Source organism: Geotrypetes seraphini, chromosome 1 (assembly GCF_902459505.1).
Source record: "Geotrypetes seraphini chromosome 1, aGeoSer1.1, whole genome shotgun sequence".
Classification (NCBI taxonomy): domain Eukaryota; kingdom Metazoa; phylum Chordata; class Amphibia; order Gymnophiona; family Dermophiidae; genus Geotrypetes; species Geotrypetes seraphini.
Window position 1 is genome coordinate 331,775,236 of NC_047084.1, and position 18,852 is coordinate 331,794,087.

General features: G+C 43.4%; 1 protein-coding gene and 1 pseudogene across 3 annotated transcripts in view; both read right to left on the minus strand.

Moving 5' to 3' along the window:
- Window positions 1–18,852, minus strand: part of GRID2 (glutamate ionotropic receptor delta type subunit 2) — a 2,335,100-nt gene that overhangs the window by 1,556,716 nt on the left and 759,532 nt on the right. The window lies entirely within an intron of this gene.
- On the minus strand, window positions 4,764–5,439 carry LOC117358687 (annotated as a pseudogene).

Here is an 18,852-nt window from a genome sequence, read left to right on the forward strand (position 1 = left end):
TAGATCTTTCATGAAAACCTCTCTTTAATCTCTTCTCTGAAGGTGACAAGATTTCTCATTACAATGTGACGAACGCAAATGCTGTACAAGAAACATGACTGAGTAATATGCACACCTAATATGAAGCTCTGGGAATTCAACTTGACCAAGCTTAACTTTGCCGGCATGAATAGAAAGAGAGTAGGTTTAAAAATGTTATCTTTTACAGATCTGGCGCTTTAACATCTATAGTTCTTAATTCCCAATAACCTGCTTAATGAACTGGCACAGAAACAATTTTCAGTAGTTTAGGTATTATTCTTTAAGGCCTGTAGGTAGCAGAGAGTGAGAAATAGAAATTGAATTGTCTGAAACAATTTAAAGTTTTCACCTTTTTTCTATTAGAGAAAATAAATGATCCTGTCACAAGGAACAAAAAGCTAGAATTTTATAGTATGTCTGAGAGGTTGTAGATGAAACTGCCAACTTCCCAAGTGACAGATTATGCAAATAAAGAAAAAAAAATATAACCAGATGTGCATGGCAAGAAATGAATGAATGTTCCAGGAAATCATGCTCATGCCAAGGGAAGAGAGTCAGATACAGTATCTGGTTTATGACAGATTTTCCACCAGTCATTATCTATTAGATGGGAAGTGAAAGGAAGGGGATTACTAAATCTGTCCCACTCAATATTACACTAATACAGTCTAAAATCTAGTGAATCCTGTTTGTGTTGTAACACCACAGTTTTTACCTATCACACATCCTCTCTATTCATCCCACAAGCAATGCTACAACAATATAAAACAGGAAGTCAGAATGGAGGATAGCCAAGAACCCGAAAGAAGAATGAGACTTGAGGGTGATCGCCTCTGACAATCTTAAGGTGGCCAAAGAGGTGGAAAGTGCAATAGCCATAGCCAGAAATGATGCTTGGGTGTACAGGAAGAAGAATGTCCAGCAGGAAAAAGGAGGTGATAGTGCCTCTGTATGAGTCTCTGGTGAGGCCCCATTTAGAGTACTGTGTGCAGTTCTGGAGACTGCACCCGCATAAAGATATAGCCAGGATGGAGTCGATACAGAGGTTGGCTACTAAAATGGTTAGTGGTCTTCATCATAAAGCATATAGAGACAGACTCAGAGACCTCACTATGTATACCTTGGAAGAAAGACAAGAAAGGAAATATTATTGAGAAAAGGATAGATGTCCTAAGGGCCAGAATGTTTAGATGTGAAGGAGTCTGGGACTGGTTTGGCTGCCCAAAATGACCTTTCAGATGGGTCATAAAAAAACCAAAATGAAACAAAAAAACAACAGTTGGACATCTTGGGGTTTCAAAAATGCTTGTTTTGCTGCCCTGATTTTTGGAAACATCCAAAGTTGGACTTAACCGTCCTATCAAAAATGACCCTCCAGGTATATATTAAAAGGATTTTTAGAGATCTAATGCCAAAATAAAGATGTCTTTTTTTCTTTGAAAGTGGAATCTCAGAGTGGTCACCTCACCTATACTTTTGCTATACTTCTACAGTGTGTGTTTGTTCTAGAGGCTGATATGTAATGATTAGAATAACAACAAAAATATACATACGCTGGGAAATTTTATAAAAGACATCTAAAGTTAGAAACTAATTTGCCCAAATTTCAGCACAAAAACACATTTCAACAGATGCAAGGCACCAAAAAGGGGCTGAAATGGCAGATCAGCGTGGAAATACACTTATGTGTCCAGGTTTAGGATAGCACCTAGATGTATCCACATGCAGCATCAAAGGGGGGGATTTCCATGGGGGGGTAATGGGTGGGTCAGGGGTGTTCTGAGAAACTGTGTGCAGTATGATAGAATACCTTGAATATGTGGCCAATTCGCATACCAGGATTTACAGCTGGTTTCAGTTGGTATAAGTGCTCATGACTAAAGTTGGGCATGGAATTTGGTGACCATGGTATTCTATAAAGAGCGCTCATCAGAAGAGCCTTTTATAGAATAGCGCTGAGTGCTATTTGCTATAAATACTAAAATTCCATATAAGTGCTACTTTATAAATGCACACATAATGAAAATAGAGCATATTTTATAAGTAGATATACACATAGGCCCTCTTATACTAAGGTGCGTTAACCGATTAGCATAAGCTAAATGCTAACACATGCATGTTAGTCTATGGACACGTTAGCATTTAGTGTGCGTTAATTCGATTAGCATGTGCTAATCAGTTAGCGCACCTTAGTAAAAGATGGGGATAAGTGGAGTTTAAGCAAGCATGGGTAGTACTCACACTTATGAGCATAACTTACAGAATATTATAAGTTATGGTCCAGATTCAGTAAATGGTGCACAAAGTTAGCTAAACAGCAAAATAGTGGAGCATACAAATAATGGTTTTTCAAATATCTTCAAAATAATTCTCAAAAATGCTTTTTTTTTAAATATATATATTTTTAGAGTTTGGGAAGCATTGTATTATGCATTTGTTATTAAACAAAATGTTATATGTAATCAGTTACAGAAATTGTACCTTTTATGGAAAAAGGATGTCTAAGCATTTTTCCCCCTCAACTGTAGATGCCGAACATAAAAAAAATGTATCGGTATTTTACAATTTCAATGAAGTCCAAACCTAGTCATTAACTATCTTCCACAAAGGGTTGATATTATATAGGCAAACTGTAGGTACCGCAGGGATATTTAGCACGATATCAATAGAAAAAGAGTGTCTCAAACTCTACTCTTTTCTTACCAGTCTCTGAAAATTAAAAAAGGTGACCAGAATTAGTTTAAAGTCTCATAAATAGCATCCATCTTTCTAAAATAAAATTTCTGAAAAAGATTCAGCAGTATGCTTTCAGATAACCAGAGGACATATTAACTATCTTCTAAGTCATTTGTTATACTTCAAATTTTACTGCCTACTATTTAAAGCAATAAACGGAGACAGCCCAGCTTATTGGAACAATCAACTAGTTCAATCCACATCAACCAGACATAGGAGAACCCATGTACCATTCACACACCCTCCAACCAAAAACATCAAACGAAAAAAACTGTACGACAACCTCCTAGCCACTCGAGCCGGAACACTTGACCCACAACTCTACAACCTATTGACCATGACCACAGACTACAAAACCTTCAAGAAAGAAATAAAAACCCTTCTATTCAAAAAACACATAAAATCCAATTAACACAATCAGGAATGTCCCAAGCATCACCTGCATCATCTGCAATTACTACATATTGTGACAAACCCAGCACCAGCACTAGCCCAGTCCCTGATAGGATTAAGTGCAGAAGAATGGACCGGATTGATTCTGGCGCTCAACTTGAGGCTGACCTCCCTTGCCCCTATAATCAAAGTGATAGTGAGCTGGAACAGAGGCAGGCAGGTTGGCAACAGCAGCTTCCGGGCTGTAGAACAGCTAAAGAGGCCACAAGGAAAGTAGCTGCAGTTGAAAAACCCAGGCAGAGGAAAACTGCTGTAGAGCCAAAACCCATCCCCCGCTACAGGCTGAAGGGGATTGGCTCTGGTCTGTTTAAAAGCAGGCAGAGACAAACAGGAGGAGGAGGAGCGAGTGACGAGGGTGAGTCACTCCCACAGCCCAAGGCAGGAGAGGAGCTGTGGAACAGGGCAGCAGAGGAAAACATGCTGGATTATCCCATGCAGGATTTGGAGGAAATCTTAACCCCTTCAAACTATCCAGTGCCAGACCAGGTAGAAGGCATGGAGGTAGAAATAGCTGGCCCGAGGGTAGAAGGCCAAGTGGAAGGTATGGAATTCTGAATGAAAGAATACAGCAACAGGAAAACTGTTTGTGCTTTATGTTTTCTTTTTTTTGGCATATCGTTTTTTTTTCTCTCTGCTGCCCAAGTTAAACCTGAAGAAGGGGATATATATATTGTGCTGTATAAGCATAGGAAGTTGGAGAATAATACTTGCCTGAAGTCTGAATCAAGTTATGCATTCAAAGACAAGTTTGTGAACCAGATGCAGGCTGAACTGTTTAAAGTGCTGTTGGAACTGTAGGAAAGTTACTGTGACTCCCGTTGCAGGGAGCTAATTAGATTAACCGTCTCAGCTGTGTGATTTGTGCCTGCATGTAGGAGCTGAGAGAAAAGCTGAACTGCTAACAGAGTGTGCTGTGACGATTTTTGCCTAATGAGTTCTTGTCTGCTTGAAAATGTACTGTAAGTTTGATTTTTGCCAATTTACTATTTTTGTTCAATGACCTGCAAAGTGATGTTGTTTTGCTGTTGCATATCTTTTGACCTGGAGGTCAGAATAAACCACTTATGTTTTCCTAAAGAACTCGTTTGCTTGGTGATATAGTGAAACCTTGTACTTACCCTATATCTCGAGGGGCCTAGACCGTTGTCTGGGGCTGCCTAAAAATCCTGAAGGTACCCCTAGTTGAAGGGGACGCGCCCGAATCAGTGTGTTTGTCACACGCCAGCCCTGGACTGCAAGGGGGTTTGTGACAATATGTATCTCCAATATCTTAACAACTCAGATGTAATCCTTAGCGACTCAAAAAAATGTACAAACTACTCCCTAAATACTTCTAATCTTTGGATAATCCATTTGTAATCTGCCTTGAACCGCAAGGTAATGGCAGAATAGAAATCTCTAATGTAATGTAATGTATTTTCTTGCATTAATAGAAATTAGTTCTAGAACACCACAATTTTAAATAACAAGTTTATCATGTCTCGAGTGAGTAACAATTTCATTTGTTTACAGCTGTACACAATGCACCAAGGAAATCCAGAGAACAAAACCGTTTAATGTCCTGAGCAGTCTGTGTATGTAGTGACCATGTTTCCTCTCCATTGAGTAACAGTCCTACAATGCTTGCTAGACCCAAGAAATCTTAGTTCGCACAGTGTGCCTGTGGCAGTTGTCAAAGCTGCTGAATGAAAACATTTTCTCCATGTCTTCAAACATATCATCAAATAGTCCACCACCAAAAGAAAATTCCTGGAAGTGACGTCGTTGCCAATTATGAGCCTCCTGGTGGCTATGGAAATGATTTTCAAAATGCTTCCTGGAATGAGCATTGTGGCTTTCACCCAAAAAGTCAAAGTCTTTAAATAAATCATCAAAATTGAAGTTAAAGGGGTGATGAAATGGGTTTCCGGAACTACTTCTTCTGCCACCTACATTTGTAAAAGCGTCATGACCCTAACTAGTCATATTCTCTTCTCTTAGTCTCATCCAACAGGATTTCATAAGCTTCCGTAATTTCTTGGAATTTTGCTTCTGCATCAGGACTCTTGTTTTTTTGTCTGGGTGATACTTCATGGCTAGCTTGTGAAAAGCTTTTTTGATCTGTCGCTCAGAGACATTTTTTGGAATTCTCAAAATAGCACAGTAACTCTTATTAGCCAAAATCAATTCCGATATCATTAAAATGCAAATTGCAAATGTGAAGACAGATTGCATATGTGCAGTTGTCATTGTAAACTATTCATTGCCTTTCCTCTAGAAATGATCACAAAGGTGAGGAGGGGGATTTTATATATAAACTGGGAAACATCTCTGGGTAGTTGGGATCCTGGCACTATGAACTTTTTTCCGATACCTAATACCCAAGAGAAGAGCAAGAGCAACCGCACGCTTAGCTCTAATCCTGAACCTCCATTCCAAGTTAGCGTCCACCAGCTTTGACACATCCTGAAATCCAACAAATAACTATTGTAACAAGTCACCATCAGTGCCCCTTCCCTCGTAAGCCCGGTCGTCAGCGGGCGCTTCGGATACCACACATTGCTGCCAATCATTTCTATTTCCAGCAGTGCTGCATGAAACCCTACCTCATTCTAATAACAGAAAAAAACCCTATGGGGCTCATAATCGAAAGAGAAAAATGCCCAAAAACTGGCCTTAGTCGGCACTTGGACAAACATTTCCCCAAAACGTCCAAGTGCCGTTAATAAAAACGGGTTTTGGACATATTTCTAAATGACCTAGGCCTTCATAGTGCCGCTGAATGACCAAAGCTAAACGGGGCATTTCAGGAGGAGTGTTGAGGGCGGGAGTTGGGTAGGACATGGGCCGGCTTAGACTTAGTCGTTCAGCATATATAACTGAAAGTTATGTAGCCCAGGATCGACAGAACTTGGATTTTGTGACTTAGACCATGTAAAACATAGTCTAACTAACAAAAAAACACCTAAAGTCACCAGATAAGCACTGCAAGCACATAAAACACACCCACACACTACCCCAGTGATCACCGACCCCCCCCCCATAAAAATATTAATCACACCTTTAAAATTCAGCCTCCAGGCCATCATCACCTGGCCGCCTGGCATAGGAAAGTCTAGTCATCCAGCACAGAGGCAGCTTAAGCCGTCTTGGGGGTGGTTTAGGGACCCATGGAGAGGAGGACCCATGCCCATAAGCACCTGTAATCACTGCATTGATAGTTAAACATGTGCACTTCCCTATATACCCCAATCCCTTTTTTACTAGCATATAAGTGGCTCCTGCAGCCATAAGGGCTATTGGGGTGGTAGATAAGTGGGACTAGGGGATTCTGGAGGTGGTTTGGGGGGGCTCACCATGACCTATAAGGGAACTATAGTGAGGAGAAGACATGGCACCCTTTTTGTGAAGTTCACAACAGTGCCCTGTAAGGTACCCCACTATTTAGGTGGCATGTCTGGGTGTTCAGTCCATCACTTTGCAGATCCCTCCCACGTCCAACAAGGCTTGTTCTAGGCATTTTTGACTTGGACAAAAAGTTGGATGGAAATGTGGTATAAAGATGGACAATTTAGCGGCTTGGACGATCAGATCGGCAGGATGTATAATTAGACGATTTTCGAAAGAAAAAAAATTTTGGACATATTTTTCGAAAATGTGTCCTAGGCTGTTTTTTAGTTTGGATGACTTGCGACTTAGATGCAAACAGACTTAGACACCCCTTTCATTATGCCCCTCCATGTTGTTGTTTGTTTGTTTTTTTCATATTAACACTTAAATCTATAATGTGGGCTGATTGTCAAACAAACCTATGGGGGAAAACCTCAGACTCATTTCAACATTTTTCACAACAGCACATGCTGATCAATTGAATAAGTTGTTTCATTAATTATTGATCTTAAACACCCTAACACCCCCGTATGGTTATATAAACTACTAATAAAAGTATCATTCAAAATCAAAGCAAAAAATAATAAATAAAGAAAAGGAACTTAGCTTAATCTTTAGTGTTCTGATCCCGAAGGGACCCGTTTCACCTAGGGTTCTTCAGGAGATCAGAAGACAAAAAAATGCATGGGACCTGGCGCAGTGGTTGGATCTACAGCCTCAGCACCCTGGGGTTGTGGGTTCAAAACCCGTGCTGCTCCTTGTGACCCTGGGCAAGTCACTTAATCCTCCATAGCCCCAGGTATGTTAGATAGATTGTGAGCCCACCGGGACAGAGAGGGAAAATACTTGAGTACCTGATTGTAAAAACCGCTTAGATAACCTTGACAGGCGGTATATAAAAATCCTAATAAAACTTGAAAACTTGAAACACTGTTCCAGTACAGTCTTGTTGGAATGGGGACTCATCCTGATGCATGATGCAGCACCAATCCTTATATCGCAATCATATCAATGCTGCGTGATGTATAGGTGTCCTGCGGTGATACCTGTCCATCATGCAGCATTGATGTGATTATGACACTTTAAGGAATGGTGCTGCATCAGGATGTGTTCCATTTTCAACAAGATTGAACTGGTGTTCATAGTGAGACACGGGCAAGAATTACTGGTCCGGAGGCACTAGAGGTAGGTTTTGTCAGATAAATCTGATCAATTTCTTTGACTGAGTTACCAGAGAATTGGATAGAGGGAGTGCATTAGATGTAGTGTATTTAGGTTTTAACAAAGCCTTTGACAGTGTTTCACACAGACGTCTAATAAACTGAGTGCCCTCAGGATTGGTCCCAACGTGATAGGCTGGGTCAAGAACTGGTTGAGTGGAAGTTGACAGAGTGTAGTGAACAATGGAGATCAGTCTGAGGAAAGGGTTGTTAGCGGTGGTGTGCCTCAAGGTTCTGTTTTTGGGCCTGTTCTGTTATTTTTAATGATATTGCTGAAGGGCTATCAGGTAATATTTGCCTCTTTGTGAATACCAAAATCTGCAATAGACACCTAGGATGGAGTGAATAACATGAAGAAAGAGCTAATGCAGCTTGACGAATGGTCATAAGAACATAAGAACTGCCATCTCCGGATCAGACCCATGGTCCATCGAGTCCGGCGATCCGCACACGCGGAGGCCCCGTCAGGTATACACCTGATGTAGTTTTAATTACCCATACCACTCTATGCTTCTCGTAAGGAGATGTACATCTAATTTGCCTTTGAATCCTAGCACAGTGGATTCCTTAATAACCTCCTTTGGAAGAGCATTCCAGGCGTCCACCACTCGCTGCGTGAAGCAGAACTTCCTGACATTTGTCATGGACTTGTCCCCCCTTAGCTTCAAACCATGTCCTCTTGTCCGTGTCACGTTGGACAATGTAAATAATTTGTTTTTGTGCTCTATTTTATCGATGTCTTTCAGTATTTTGAACGTCTCTATCATGTCCCCTCGCAGCCTCCTCTTCTCAAGGGAGAACAATCCCAGTTTCTTGAGTCTTTCCTCATATTCCAAGTTCTCCATACCTCTTATTAGCTTCGTTGCTCGTCTCTGCACCCTCTCCAGCAGTTTTATATCCTTCTTTAGGTTGGGAGAAAAATGTTGGACACAGTATTCCAAGTGTGGTCTGACCATTGCTCTATAAAGCGGCATTATGACTTTCTCCGATCTACTCGTGATTCCTTTCTTTATCATGCCTAACATTCTGTTTGCTTTCTTTGCCGCTGCCGCGCATTGTGCCGACGGCTTCAGGGTCCTATCTATCAGTACCCCCAGGTCCTTTTCTTGTTCGCTCTTACCCAGAGTTGCGCCTGACATTCTATACTCGTGTTCCTTATTCTTACTACCTAAATGCATTACTTTGCATTTCTCCATGTTGAAGTTCATCTGCCATTGCTCTGCCCATTTCTCTAACTGATACAAGTCGCTCTGGAGTTCCTCGCTATCCTCCTGTGATCTGATTGCCCGGCATAGCTTTGTGTCGTCTGCAAACTTAATGATCTCACTGGATATTCCGTCTTCCAGGTCATTGATATAAATATTAAATAGGATCGGCCCAAGTACCGAGCCCTGGAGCACACCACTAGTCACTTTCTCCCAGTCTGAGAACTTCCCATTTATGCCCACTCTCTGCTTCCTGTTTTCCAGCCATTTGCCTATCCACCTTTGTATATCTCCCTCTATTCCATGGCTTTGTAGTTTCCTGAGCAGTCTTTCATGTGGAACTTTGTCGAATGCTTTCTGGAAGTCCGAATATATTATGTCCACCGGCATTCCACTATCAATTTGCTTGTTCACGGTCTCAAAAAATTGAAGTAAATTCGTTAAACATGATTTCCCTTTCCTGAACCCATGTTGACTGGGTTTCAGCAAGTTGTGTGTATCTAAGTGCCGGACTATGCTATCCTTGATCAGTGCTTCAACCATCTTTCCAGGGACAGACGTAAGGCTCACAGGTCTGTAGTTGCCCGGTTCTCCTCTCGATCCTTTTTTGAAAATTGGCGTGACGTTCGCTATCTTCCAGTCATCTGGTATCTGTCCAGTTCTGATTGTCAGATTGGTGAGTTTTTGCAATAACTCTCCGATTTCAACCTTCAATTCCTTTAAGACTCTCGGGTGAATTCCATCCGGTCCAGGGGATTTGTCACTTTTAAGTTTGTTGATCTGGTAGTATATCTGGTCTAACTTCACTTCAACTGTGGTGAGGCTGTCTTCTATTACTCCACTAAACACTTTCACTGCTTCTGGTATTTTTGCGGTATCCTCCTCCGTAAAGATGGACGCAAAAAAGGAATTTAGTTTGTCCGCAATTTGTTTATCTTCCTTAATGTACCCTTTTATCATCCAGGGGTCCCACCGCCTCTTTTGCAGGTTTTTTTCCCTTTCACGTATCTAAAGAAGGGCTTGAAGTTTTTGGCCTCTTTCGCTATTTTTTCCTCATAGTCCTTTTTGGCATCCCTCACCGCCTTGTGACATTTCTTCTGATCATCTTTATGTTTTTTCCATGCTTCGGTTGTTTTCATGTGTTTCCATTTTTTGAAAGAGTCCTTCTTTTCTTTTATGGCTTCCCTCACCTGTCTGGTAAGCCATGCCGGTTCTCCCTTACCTTTTGTTCTCCCTTCTTTGGAGATCCTCGGAATGTGTAGATTTTGTGCTTCTGTGATAGTATTTTTCAGTAGGGACCATGCCTGGTCTACTGTTTCAAGTTCGTTCACCTTTCTCTTGAGTCGTTGTTTCACCATGGCTCTCATGCGATCGTATTTGCCCTTTTTAAAGTTAAAGGTTTTGGTTAAGGTTTTGGCACTATTTCTATTCCCGATGTCAAGCTTAAAGTTGATCGCATTGTGATCGCTCGTCCCCAGCGGTACGGTAACTTCTATTTCTTTTGTCGGTCCCGTGAGGCCATTTAGCACCAAGTCGAGGGTGGCGTTGCCTCTTGTCGGCTCTTTTACCATTTGTTCCAGGAAGCAATCCCCTAGCGCCTCCAGGGCCTCCTTGCCGCAGTTGGAGGTTCCTAGTTTCCAGTCTATCCTCGGGAAATTGAAGTCTCCCAATATTATTATATTGCCCGTCCTGCATTCTTGTTTGATTTCCTCTATCATTTCTGAGTCAGTTTCCTCCGCCTGTCCTGGGGGACGATAGTAAAGGCCAATTTTCGTGTCTGCGCTGTTTTGGCCAGGAATCTTGACCCAGAGGGACTCTAGCTTCTCTTTCGTTTCCATCGTAGCCACTTCAACAGATTCTACTCCTTCCTGAACATATAGGGCAATACCTCCACCTTTCTGCCCTATTCGATCTCTTCTATATAGTTTGTATCCCTGAAGTACTGTGTCCCATTTGTTTTCTTCATTCCACCATGTTTCTGTTATGCCAATGATTTCCAACTTATCATGTCTTGCTATTGTCTCTAGTTCCCCCATTTTGTTTCCTAGACTTCTAGCATTCGTATACATACATTTGAGTTCTCTTCGTGTTACTTTTTTGGACTTTCTACTCTTTGCTGTCCCTACTGTTTCCTTCACGGTATCCTTAACCGCTCCAGTGTTGTCTCCCTTGTTTGCTGTGCGGTCATCCCCTCTTGTGTTTGAGTTGTCCCTTCCTGCCTTGTCTTCCTTATTTGCTGTGAGGTCGTCCCCTCCTGTGTATGAGTAGTAGCCCATTGTTCCTTCATCGGGGCATCCTGTCGTCCGTGCCATCGACTGGTGGTCGACTGTCGGCTTTCCCCTATTTATTAGTTTAAAGCCTTCTCGATGGCCTTCTTCATGTTGCCTGCCAATACTCTTGCTCCTTCCTTGTTGAGGTGTAGTCCGTCCTTTCTGTAGTACTTGCTCTTTCCCCAGAACGCCGTCCAGTTGCGCATGAAGTCAAAGCCTTCTTCTTCGCACCATCGTCTCATACAGGCGTTAATAGCTTTCAATTCCCCTTGTCTCTTTCCATCTGCTCTTGATACTGGGAGGATCTCGGAGAAGGCCACCTTCACCTCCCTGATCTTCAGCTGTCTTCCAAGTGAGCAGAGCTGGCCCTTCAGCTCTTCCCTGTCATACTTCCGTCCGCTCACATCATTTGTTCCCACGTGGATGAGCACAGCAGTATCCTCTCCCCCTGCGCTGTCTATGATCCTGGAGATCCTGTTGGCCATATCCTTCACTCTTGCTCCAGGCAGACAGGTGACGATTCTGTCCTCTCTTCCTCCTGCGGTGTGGCTGTCCACGTGACGTATAATGGAGTCACCTACAATGATCCCCATCTTCTTTATTCGGGGGTTTCTTGGGGGTCGTAAGTCCACGTCTATGGTATAGGGCCAGTCTTCTTCCTCCAGTGCTACTCTTGAAATTGTTTTCGGCTCTTCAGATGGGGGAACGTCTTCCTGTGTTCTCTCTCTTCCTTCTGGTGTGCGGATGTCTCCTACCTCATCTTCGGTTTTTTCTGTGTTTGCATGGGTGTCTTCTCTCCTCTCTTCCAGACCTTCTTTCTGAGTATCCTGGGTACAGCTTTCCAGCCCTGGGATCTCTACATGTTGCTGGTGGGCTTCCTCGATGAATCTTTCTAGTTCCACGATCCCTTCGCTGGTATCGGGCTCCCTTAGCAACTTCTCCTGCATGCAGTTTTCCTCCTTCCTGGCATGGAGTTCTTCGAGTTCCATCACAGTTCCCTCCAGCAGCCGAACTTGCAGTTTCAGGCTGTCCAGCTCCTCACATCGGCTGCAAATGTATGCCCTAGTCCCCGAGGGGAGGTAGTCATACATACTGCAGCCGGTGCAGAAGACTGGAAAGCTCATCTTCTGGCTTCCGTGGGCGCTCATGTCTTGTTCTTCTTCTCAATTGTGTGTGTCCTGCCCTCTTGATAGCAGTCCTCCTGTTGATCGCTGGTCTTGGTTGTGTTGGTACTGTTGAGCAGTTTGAGAGTGCTTGTCTCGGTGTGTGCTGTGTGGCTAGGTAATAGTAAACAAAAGAACAATAGAACAATAACCGGAATGTAACTTACGTATTGGGGCTCCCTGTTAGTCGGCCCAGCTTCCTGGCTCCTTCTGCAGGCTCCTTTGCAAAGGCGCTCTTGCTAAGGCGAGCGCCTTTACCGCTCACCTTCGCCGCGCGCCGAACGGCTGTGCGCCATTGGCTCTCCTCCTGTTAAGGGGGAGTCCGGCGCTCTGGTGGTGACGCTGGCGGTGACACGTTGGGGGTGGGCGGAGCTCCCTCACGCTCCCCCACGCTACCGCTTGCTGCCTGCCGCTGTCTCCTTCGCTCCGCTTCTCCTCTCTCCCTCCCGCTGTCTTCGCCGGGCCTGCTTCCTCCCGCACCGGTCTGAAATTTGGCAGCCAAAATTTAATGCTATGAAATGCAAGGTCATACATTTGGGCTGCAAAATCTCAAGGGAATGGTATAGTTTAGGGGTGAATAAATTTTGTGCATGACAAAAGAGCAGAACTTGGGTGTGATTATATGTGATGAGGCCAAACAGGTTAAAAAGTTGACAATGAAATCTAGAAGAATGCTAGGGTGCAGTAGGAAAAAGGAGGTATTGATGCCCCTGTATAAGACTTTGGTGAGACCTCATTTAGAATATTGTGTACAATTCTGGAGGTCACACCTTCAAAAAGATATAAAAAGGATAGAGTTGGTCCAGTGGAAGCCTACTAAAATGGTGTGTGGTCTTCGTCATAAGGTGTATTGGGACAGACTTAAAGATCTCAATCTGTATACTTTGGAGGAAAGTCAGGAGAGGGGAGATATGATAGAGATGTTTAAATACATACGTGATGTAAATGTGCATGAGTCGAGTCTCTTTCATTTGAAAGGAATGAGTGGGCATAGGATAAAGTTAAGAGGTGATAGGCTGAGGAGTAATCTAAGAAAATACTTTTTTACAGAAAGGGTGGTAGATGCATGGAACAGTCTCCCTGAAGAAGTGGTAGAGACGTGAGGCTGTCTGAATTCAAGAAAGCCTGGGATCTCTTAGACAGCGGAAGATATAATGGTTACTGTGGATGGGCAGACTGGATGGACCATTTGACCTTTATCTGCCTTCATGTTTCTATGTTTTCAGTGCTATTTATAGAATTGCAGCTAGAGGCACCTATGTAAAAACATAGGTGCCTGAAATGTAGACGAGGGTTTTAAAGGCCTACATTTCAGGTGCCCAAGTTTTTTGAGAATCAAATTTAGTGGCACTTGTCTTTCTTGAAAGTTGGTTTTGATTATCAACACTTGGACAGCCCTGCTATTAGGATGTCTAAGTGCTGACTTAGGCAGGTTTTTTTGATGTTTTAAAGTTTTGCTTATACACCCCCCCCTTCCTTATATCTGAAGGATCTCTTAAAATGAAAGAAGAGAGCTTTGCCATGTTTGCTGCTGTGCTTTACTATGATCCATGATTATCCTGGAAAATGCTTTGATGGTGGTTGAATTAAAGCCTGTCAGGCAAAGAGAAAATAGAGCACCGATGGCTACACATAATTTCTGATCTTTCTCTACTAGATGCTTTCCTGCTGCAGTGGGTCACTAATCAACATTTGAGATCAAATAAATCATAGTGTGTTAACTCAGTAACAAGTGAATATAAACCCATCTGTCTACAATATGATTACAAAAATATATTTCCAGAATATTCCAGAACACGTCCAATAAATCTGTAAAATATTAGATGCATCATAAACCTTCAGTAACAGTTCTTAGTAACACAAATATTCAGGTGTTTATGTGCTGGTGGGAATTCTGGGCACTGCTGTGTGGAAGATTTGGGTTTGATATTAGTATCAGAGCTTGTTCCTGGGTCTGACTGGTCATGAGTTTTCTGTGGAAGAAGTTTCACTGCCCCTGAAAGTAAGGAATCTCCAATTATCAAACAATAGCTAATATGCTCATAACAGCCAGATCTAAGGCTATCTTCATTGCAAATCTTGAAAGATCTCTGATACATGCCCCTAGTACAATGAATGGGCAAGTAAGTTGCAAGGAGAATGAAACAATAAGGGAAATAACTTGAAAATTGGAGAATGACATTTCATGGCACTATTTTCAAGTGCAAAGTGATTCCATCTAGGTCAGATGTTCTTAAGAGAAACAGAGGAAGGTCCCATTTTAAGCTTGCTATACGATTTGCATGCAGATCATTGTAGAATAGTGCTTAGCAAGATGCACATGCAAATCCAAACTGTTGCCAATTAGAGGGAAATTCTATAAAAGATGCCTACAGATAGGTGTCAAATAGGCATCTAAGTTAGGCACTTAATTAGTATATTGACTTTAATAATGAGCTTTAATAAGCCCATAATTGAAAAAAATTAATTGGATGATTGATACCTATCTTAGGCACAATTCTACATAAGATAGGCACCTATTTTATGGTGTCTAACTCCAAAGTGGGCATCTTTAGAGACAGAAAAGGACTTGTGTGCCAATAGGTATGATTCTCTAAAGTACTTATGTGCCTATAATGTGGGCTTTTAAAGCTCTGGCCTACATTTTAGGCACCTAATAGGAGCTAAGCTTTAATTAAGCACAATTCTTTAATGGATGGCTAAGTGTTATTGGATGAATAAAGTTATTTGGACCATTAGATGAGTTAAAAGACATTCTGTTGTGTGGACATCATTCTGACTTAGACAATTCCACCCTATACTTTGCTACATTTCAAACAGACATTTGCCGAGCTGATTGTAGCAAGGAAATCTCTCCACTGCGATCAGCTGAGTGGAACACCCCCCTCCATGAAGTCGGCTGGCAGGAGGGATGCCCACTCCCTCCCACCAGAATCCCCGAACCCCCATGCTAACTCAGCCAGCAGGAAGGATGCCCACTCCCTCCTGCAGGAACCCCAAACCCCTACTCACAAAGTAAGGCAGGTAGGAGGGATTTCGTCTCCCTCCTGCCACAGAACCCTCCCCTGAAGTAAGCAGTTTGGAGGTATGCCTACTCCCTCCTGCCCCGGAATACCCCCCCCCCCCCAAAGGAAGCTGGGCAGGAGAGGTGCCCAAGCCATTCTGCACCAGAATCCCCCCAAAGTAAGCCAGGCAGGATAGATGCTTTCGCCCTCCTCTCCCAGAGCCACCACCCTCCCAGATGCCCACTCCCTCCTGTCACCACATCCTAAACTTTAAAGAATCGGGCCAGTTGGGAATCTGTCTCTTAGGGCAGACACGATTCTGTATAGCACGCCGGTGTATGATTCTCAACCGCTTCTTAGGTGGCTGCAGAAACTAGCATCATATACAGAATCCGGCCCTATCTTTTTAGGCACTTGAGGTTAAATCGTAAATTTTGTATCAGGGTTTTGCGTCTTAATTATCAAGTTGGTTTTGAAACATTTTTGTTGTTTTGTTAGTATAATGTCAAGAAAGTGTGCAAACCACCCTGACGTCTTCTGATACGTCTGTGGAGAGTATACAGTTAAGTCTCAGAAGAGAAATATGACTCCACTCATAAGGAAAGCCTATGAATTCTATTTTGGCTGCAAAATTGGAGATCAAGATAAGGTTTGGGCATCTTGTGTGTTGTAAATCTTGTGCCAACAACCTTGGAGCATGGCTGAAAGACATTTGTCCATCAAAGCCATTTGCTGTTCCAATGGTTTGGAGGGAAAAGAAGGACCATTGCACAGATTGTTATTTCTGCTTAACAAAAGTATCTGGATCTTCTTCGAAAACAAAGAGTCAAATTCAATATCCTAATCTTCAATCTACAATATGACCTGTGCCTCATGATGACAATCTTCCAATTCTGAAACCACTTGGAACTTATACATTGGATTTGGAAGAAGGCTCTGAAGTATGTGCTGATGATTCTATGGAATTGGAATCTGAAAATGATCCTTAGTTCTTGATTTCAAGTTCAGGTGAGCCTCACTTAATAATTCAGGCAGAATTAAATGACCTAATTCGAGACCATACTTTATCTAAGAGATAAGCCAAACTCTTAGACTCCAGGCTTTATCAGTACCTGAGCCCAACATCTCCATGTTCCAAAATCATCACAAGGCCCTCGTGGAACATTTCTGTATGACAGACTCATTGACATTTTGTCATGACATAAATGGATTATTCCAAGTGTTTGGTCAAAGTCATGACCCTAATGAATGGTGCTTGTTCATTTATGCATCAAAGCTAAGTCTGAAGGCAGTGCTTTTGCATAATGGAAACGTATATCCATCTATTCCTATTGGTCACACTGTACACATGAAGGAAACATGAAAATTAGATCATATTAAGTACAGTGAATACAAGCAGGGCTGCCATCAGGGCAGTACTACCAGTCCTTCATTCAGGGGCCCGGAGCTGACAGGGGGCCCGGGCTCCCCCAGGGTCCTAGGCCACAATTCTTCAACCGCCGGTCTGCGGACCGGTGGCGATCCGCAGGAAATTTTTGCCTGTCTGCGCAGGGCCAGCAAGATTGACTCCCTTCAATTTCCTGCTGGTCCGCGCAGGGCCAGCAAGATCAACAGCTGAAGTCTGCGCTGGGCCGGAGAGATCTTGGGGAACCTCCGACAGTGGCTTTCTCCCCTCTCTGCAGCTCTCCTTTACTTCCCAGCGCAGCGATTCACGAAGGCAGCTTCGGGGCTTTTGCTGAGTCGCGGCTGCCTCTGATGATGCAACTTCCTCTTTCCTCAGAGGCGGCGTGACCCAACAAAGGACCCGAGATTTCCCTCCTGAATCGCTGCACTGGGAAGTAAGGAGAGCTGCTGGGAGGGGAGAAAGCCACTATTGGAGTCTGGGAAGCTGCTGGGCAAGGGGAAACAGGGACAGCTGCTACTGGAGAGGGAGAAGGAAATATGCTGCTGGGAGGGGAGGAGGGAAAGGAATCTGGGAAGCTGCTGGGCAAGGGAAAAAAAGGGACAGCTGCTAGTGGACCTGGAGGGAAGGAGAAGAAGAGATGCTGCTGGGAGGGGAGGAGGGAAAGGAGTCTGGGAAGCTGCTGGGCAAGGGAAAAAAAGGGACAGCTGCTACTGGACCTGGAGGGAAGGAGAAGGAGAGATGCTGCTGAGAGGGGAGGAGGGAAAGGAGTCTGGGAAGCTGCTAGGCAAGGGAAAAAAAGGGACAGCTGCTACTGGACCTGGAGGGAAGGAGAAGGAGAGATGCTGCTGAGAGGGGAGGAGGGAAAGGAGTCTGGGAAGCTGCTAGGCAAGGGAAAAAAAGGGACAGCTGCTACTGGACCTGGAGGGAAGGAGAAGGAGAGATGCTGCTGGGAGGGGAGGAGGGAAAGGAGTCTGGGAAGCTGCTGGGCAAGGGAAGAAAAGGGACAGCTGCTACTGGACCTGGAGGGAAGCTTGAGGGCAAGGGAAAAAAAGGACAGCTGCTACTGGAGAGGGAGAAGGAGAGATGCTGCTGGGAGGGGAGGAAGGGAAGAGAGTTACTGCTGGACAGGAGGAGGAGGGAAGGGAGAATGAAAAAAGGAAGGAAACAGCTGGCAGAGAGATTAGAGGAGGGGAAGGGGAGACGCAGGCATGAGAAAGTAGAGAGATTGATGATAGGAAGGGGTCAGCAGAAAAATAAGCAGAGAGGGACAATGATGATAGATCTGGTGTAGGAGAGATAAAAATGAAGAGAGCAGTGAAGCTGGAATGAATCATGTAAAAAGGAGAGAGGGGGCACAAGCTGGATGGAAAGGGGAGAGGGGCATAGAAAGAAGACAGATACCATATGGAAGGAGGAGAGGACAGACAGTGGATGGAAGAGGCAGATGCTGGATTGAAGAGACAGAGAGGGCAGGCGCTGGAAGGAAGAGAGTGAAAAGAAGATTGAAAGCAGAAACCAGAGACGACAAAAGGTAGAAAAAAATAATTTTATTTCTATTTTGTGATTAGAATATATCAGATTTGAAATATATATCCTGCTAGAGCTGGTGTTAGACATAACTGGGGACTGCAAAACCCAGACAGTGCTTCTTTAGCTTCCAGCTGGCTTAGGGCACTCTCTGACCAGGGGGCAGTTGCCCTAGTTGCACTCCCCTAAAACTATTCCTGTCATGTGTGACTGCAGTATTCTGTTAGCATGATATTTCTGTGTAGCATTCTGTAATAATTTGGCTTGTTCAATTTTCTTGATAGTAGAGGGGATATATGTGAAGGGGAGGGGAGATAGGGGTTTGTTGATCCTTGCTCTGAATTATTTGTATTTATAAAATGACAATTGTACAGAATATTGTTTCTTTTTATACTTTAATAAAATACATTCAATATAAAATCATAAATGAGGCTTGTGTGGATGGGATCAGATGATTTGTGGGGACCGAGCTCGCAGA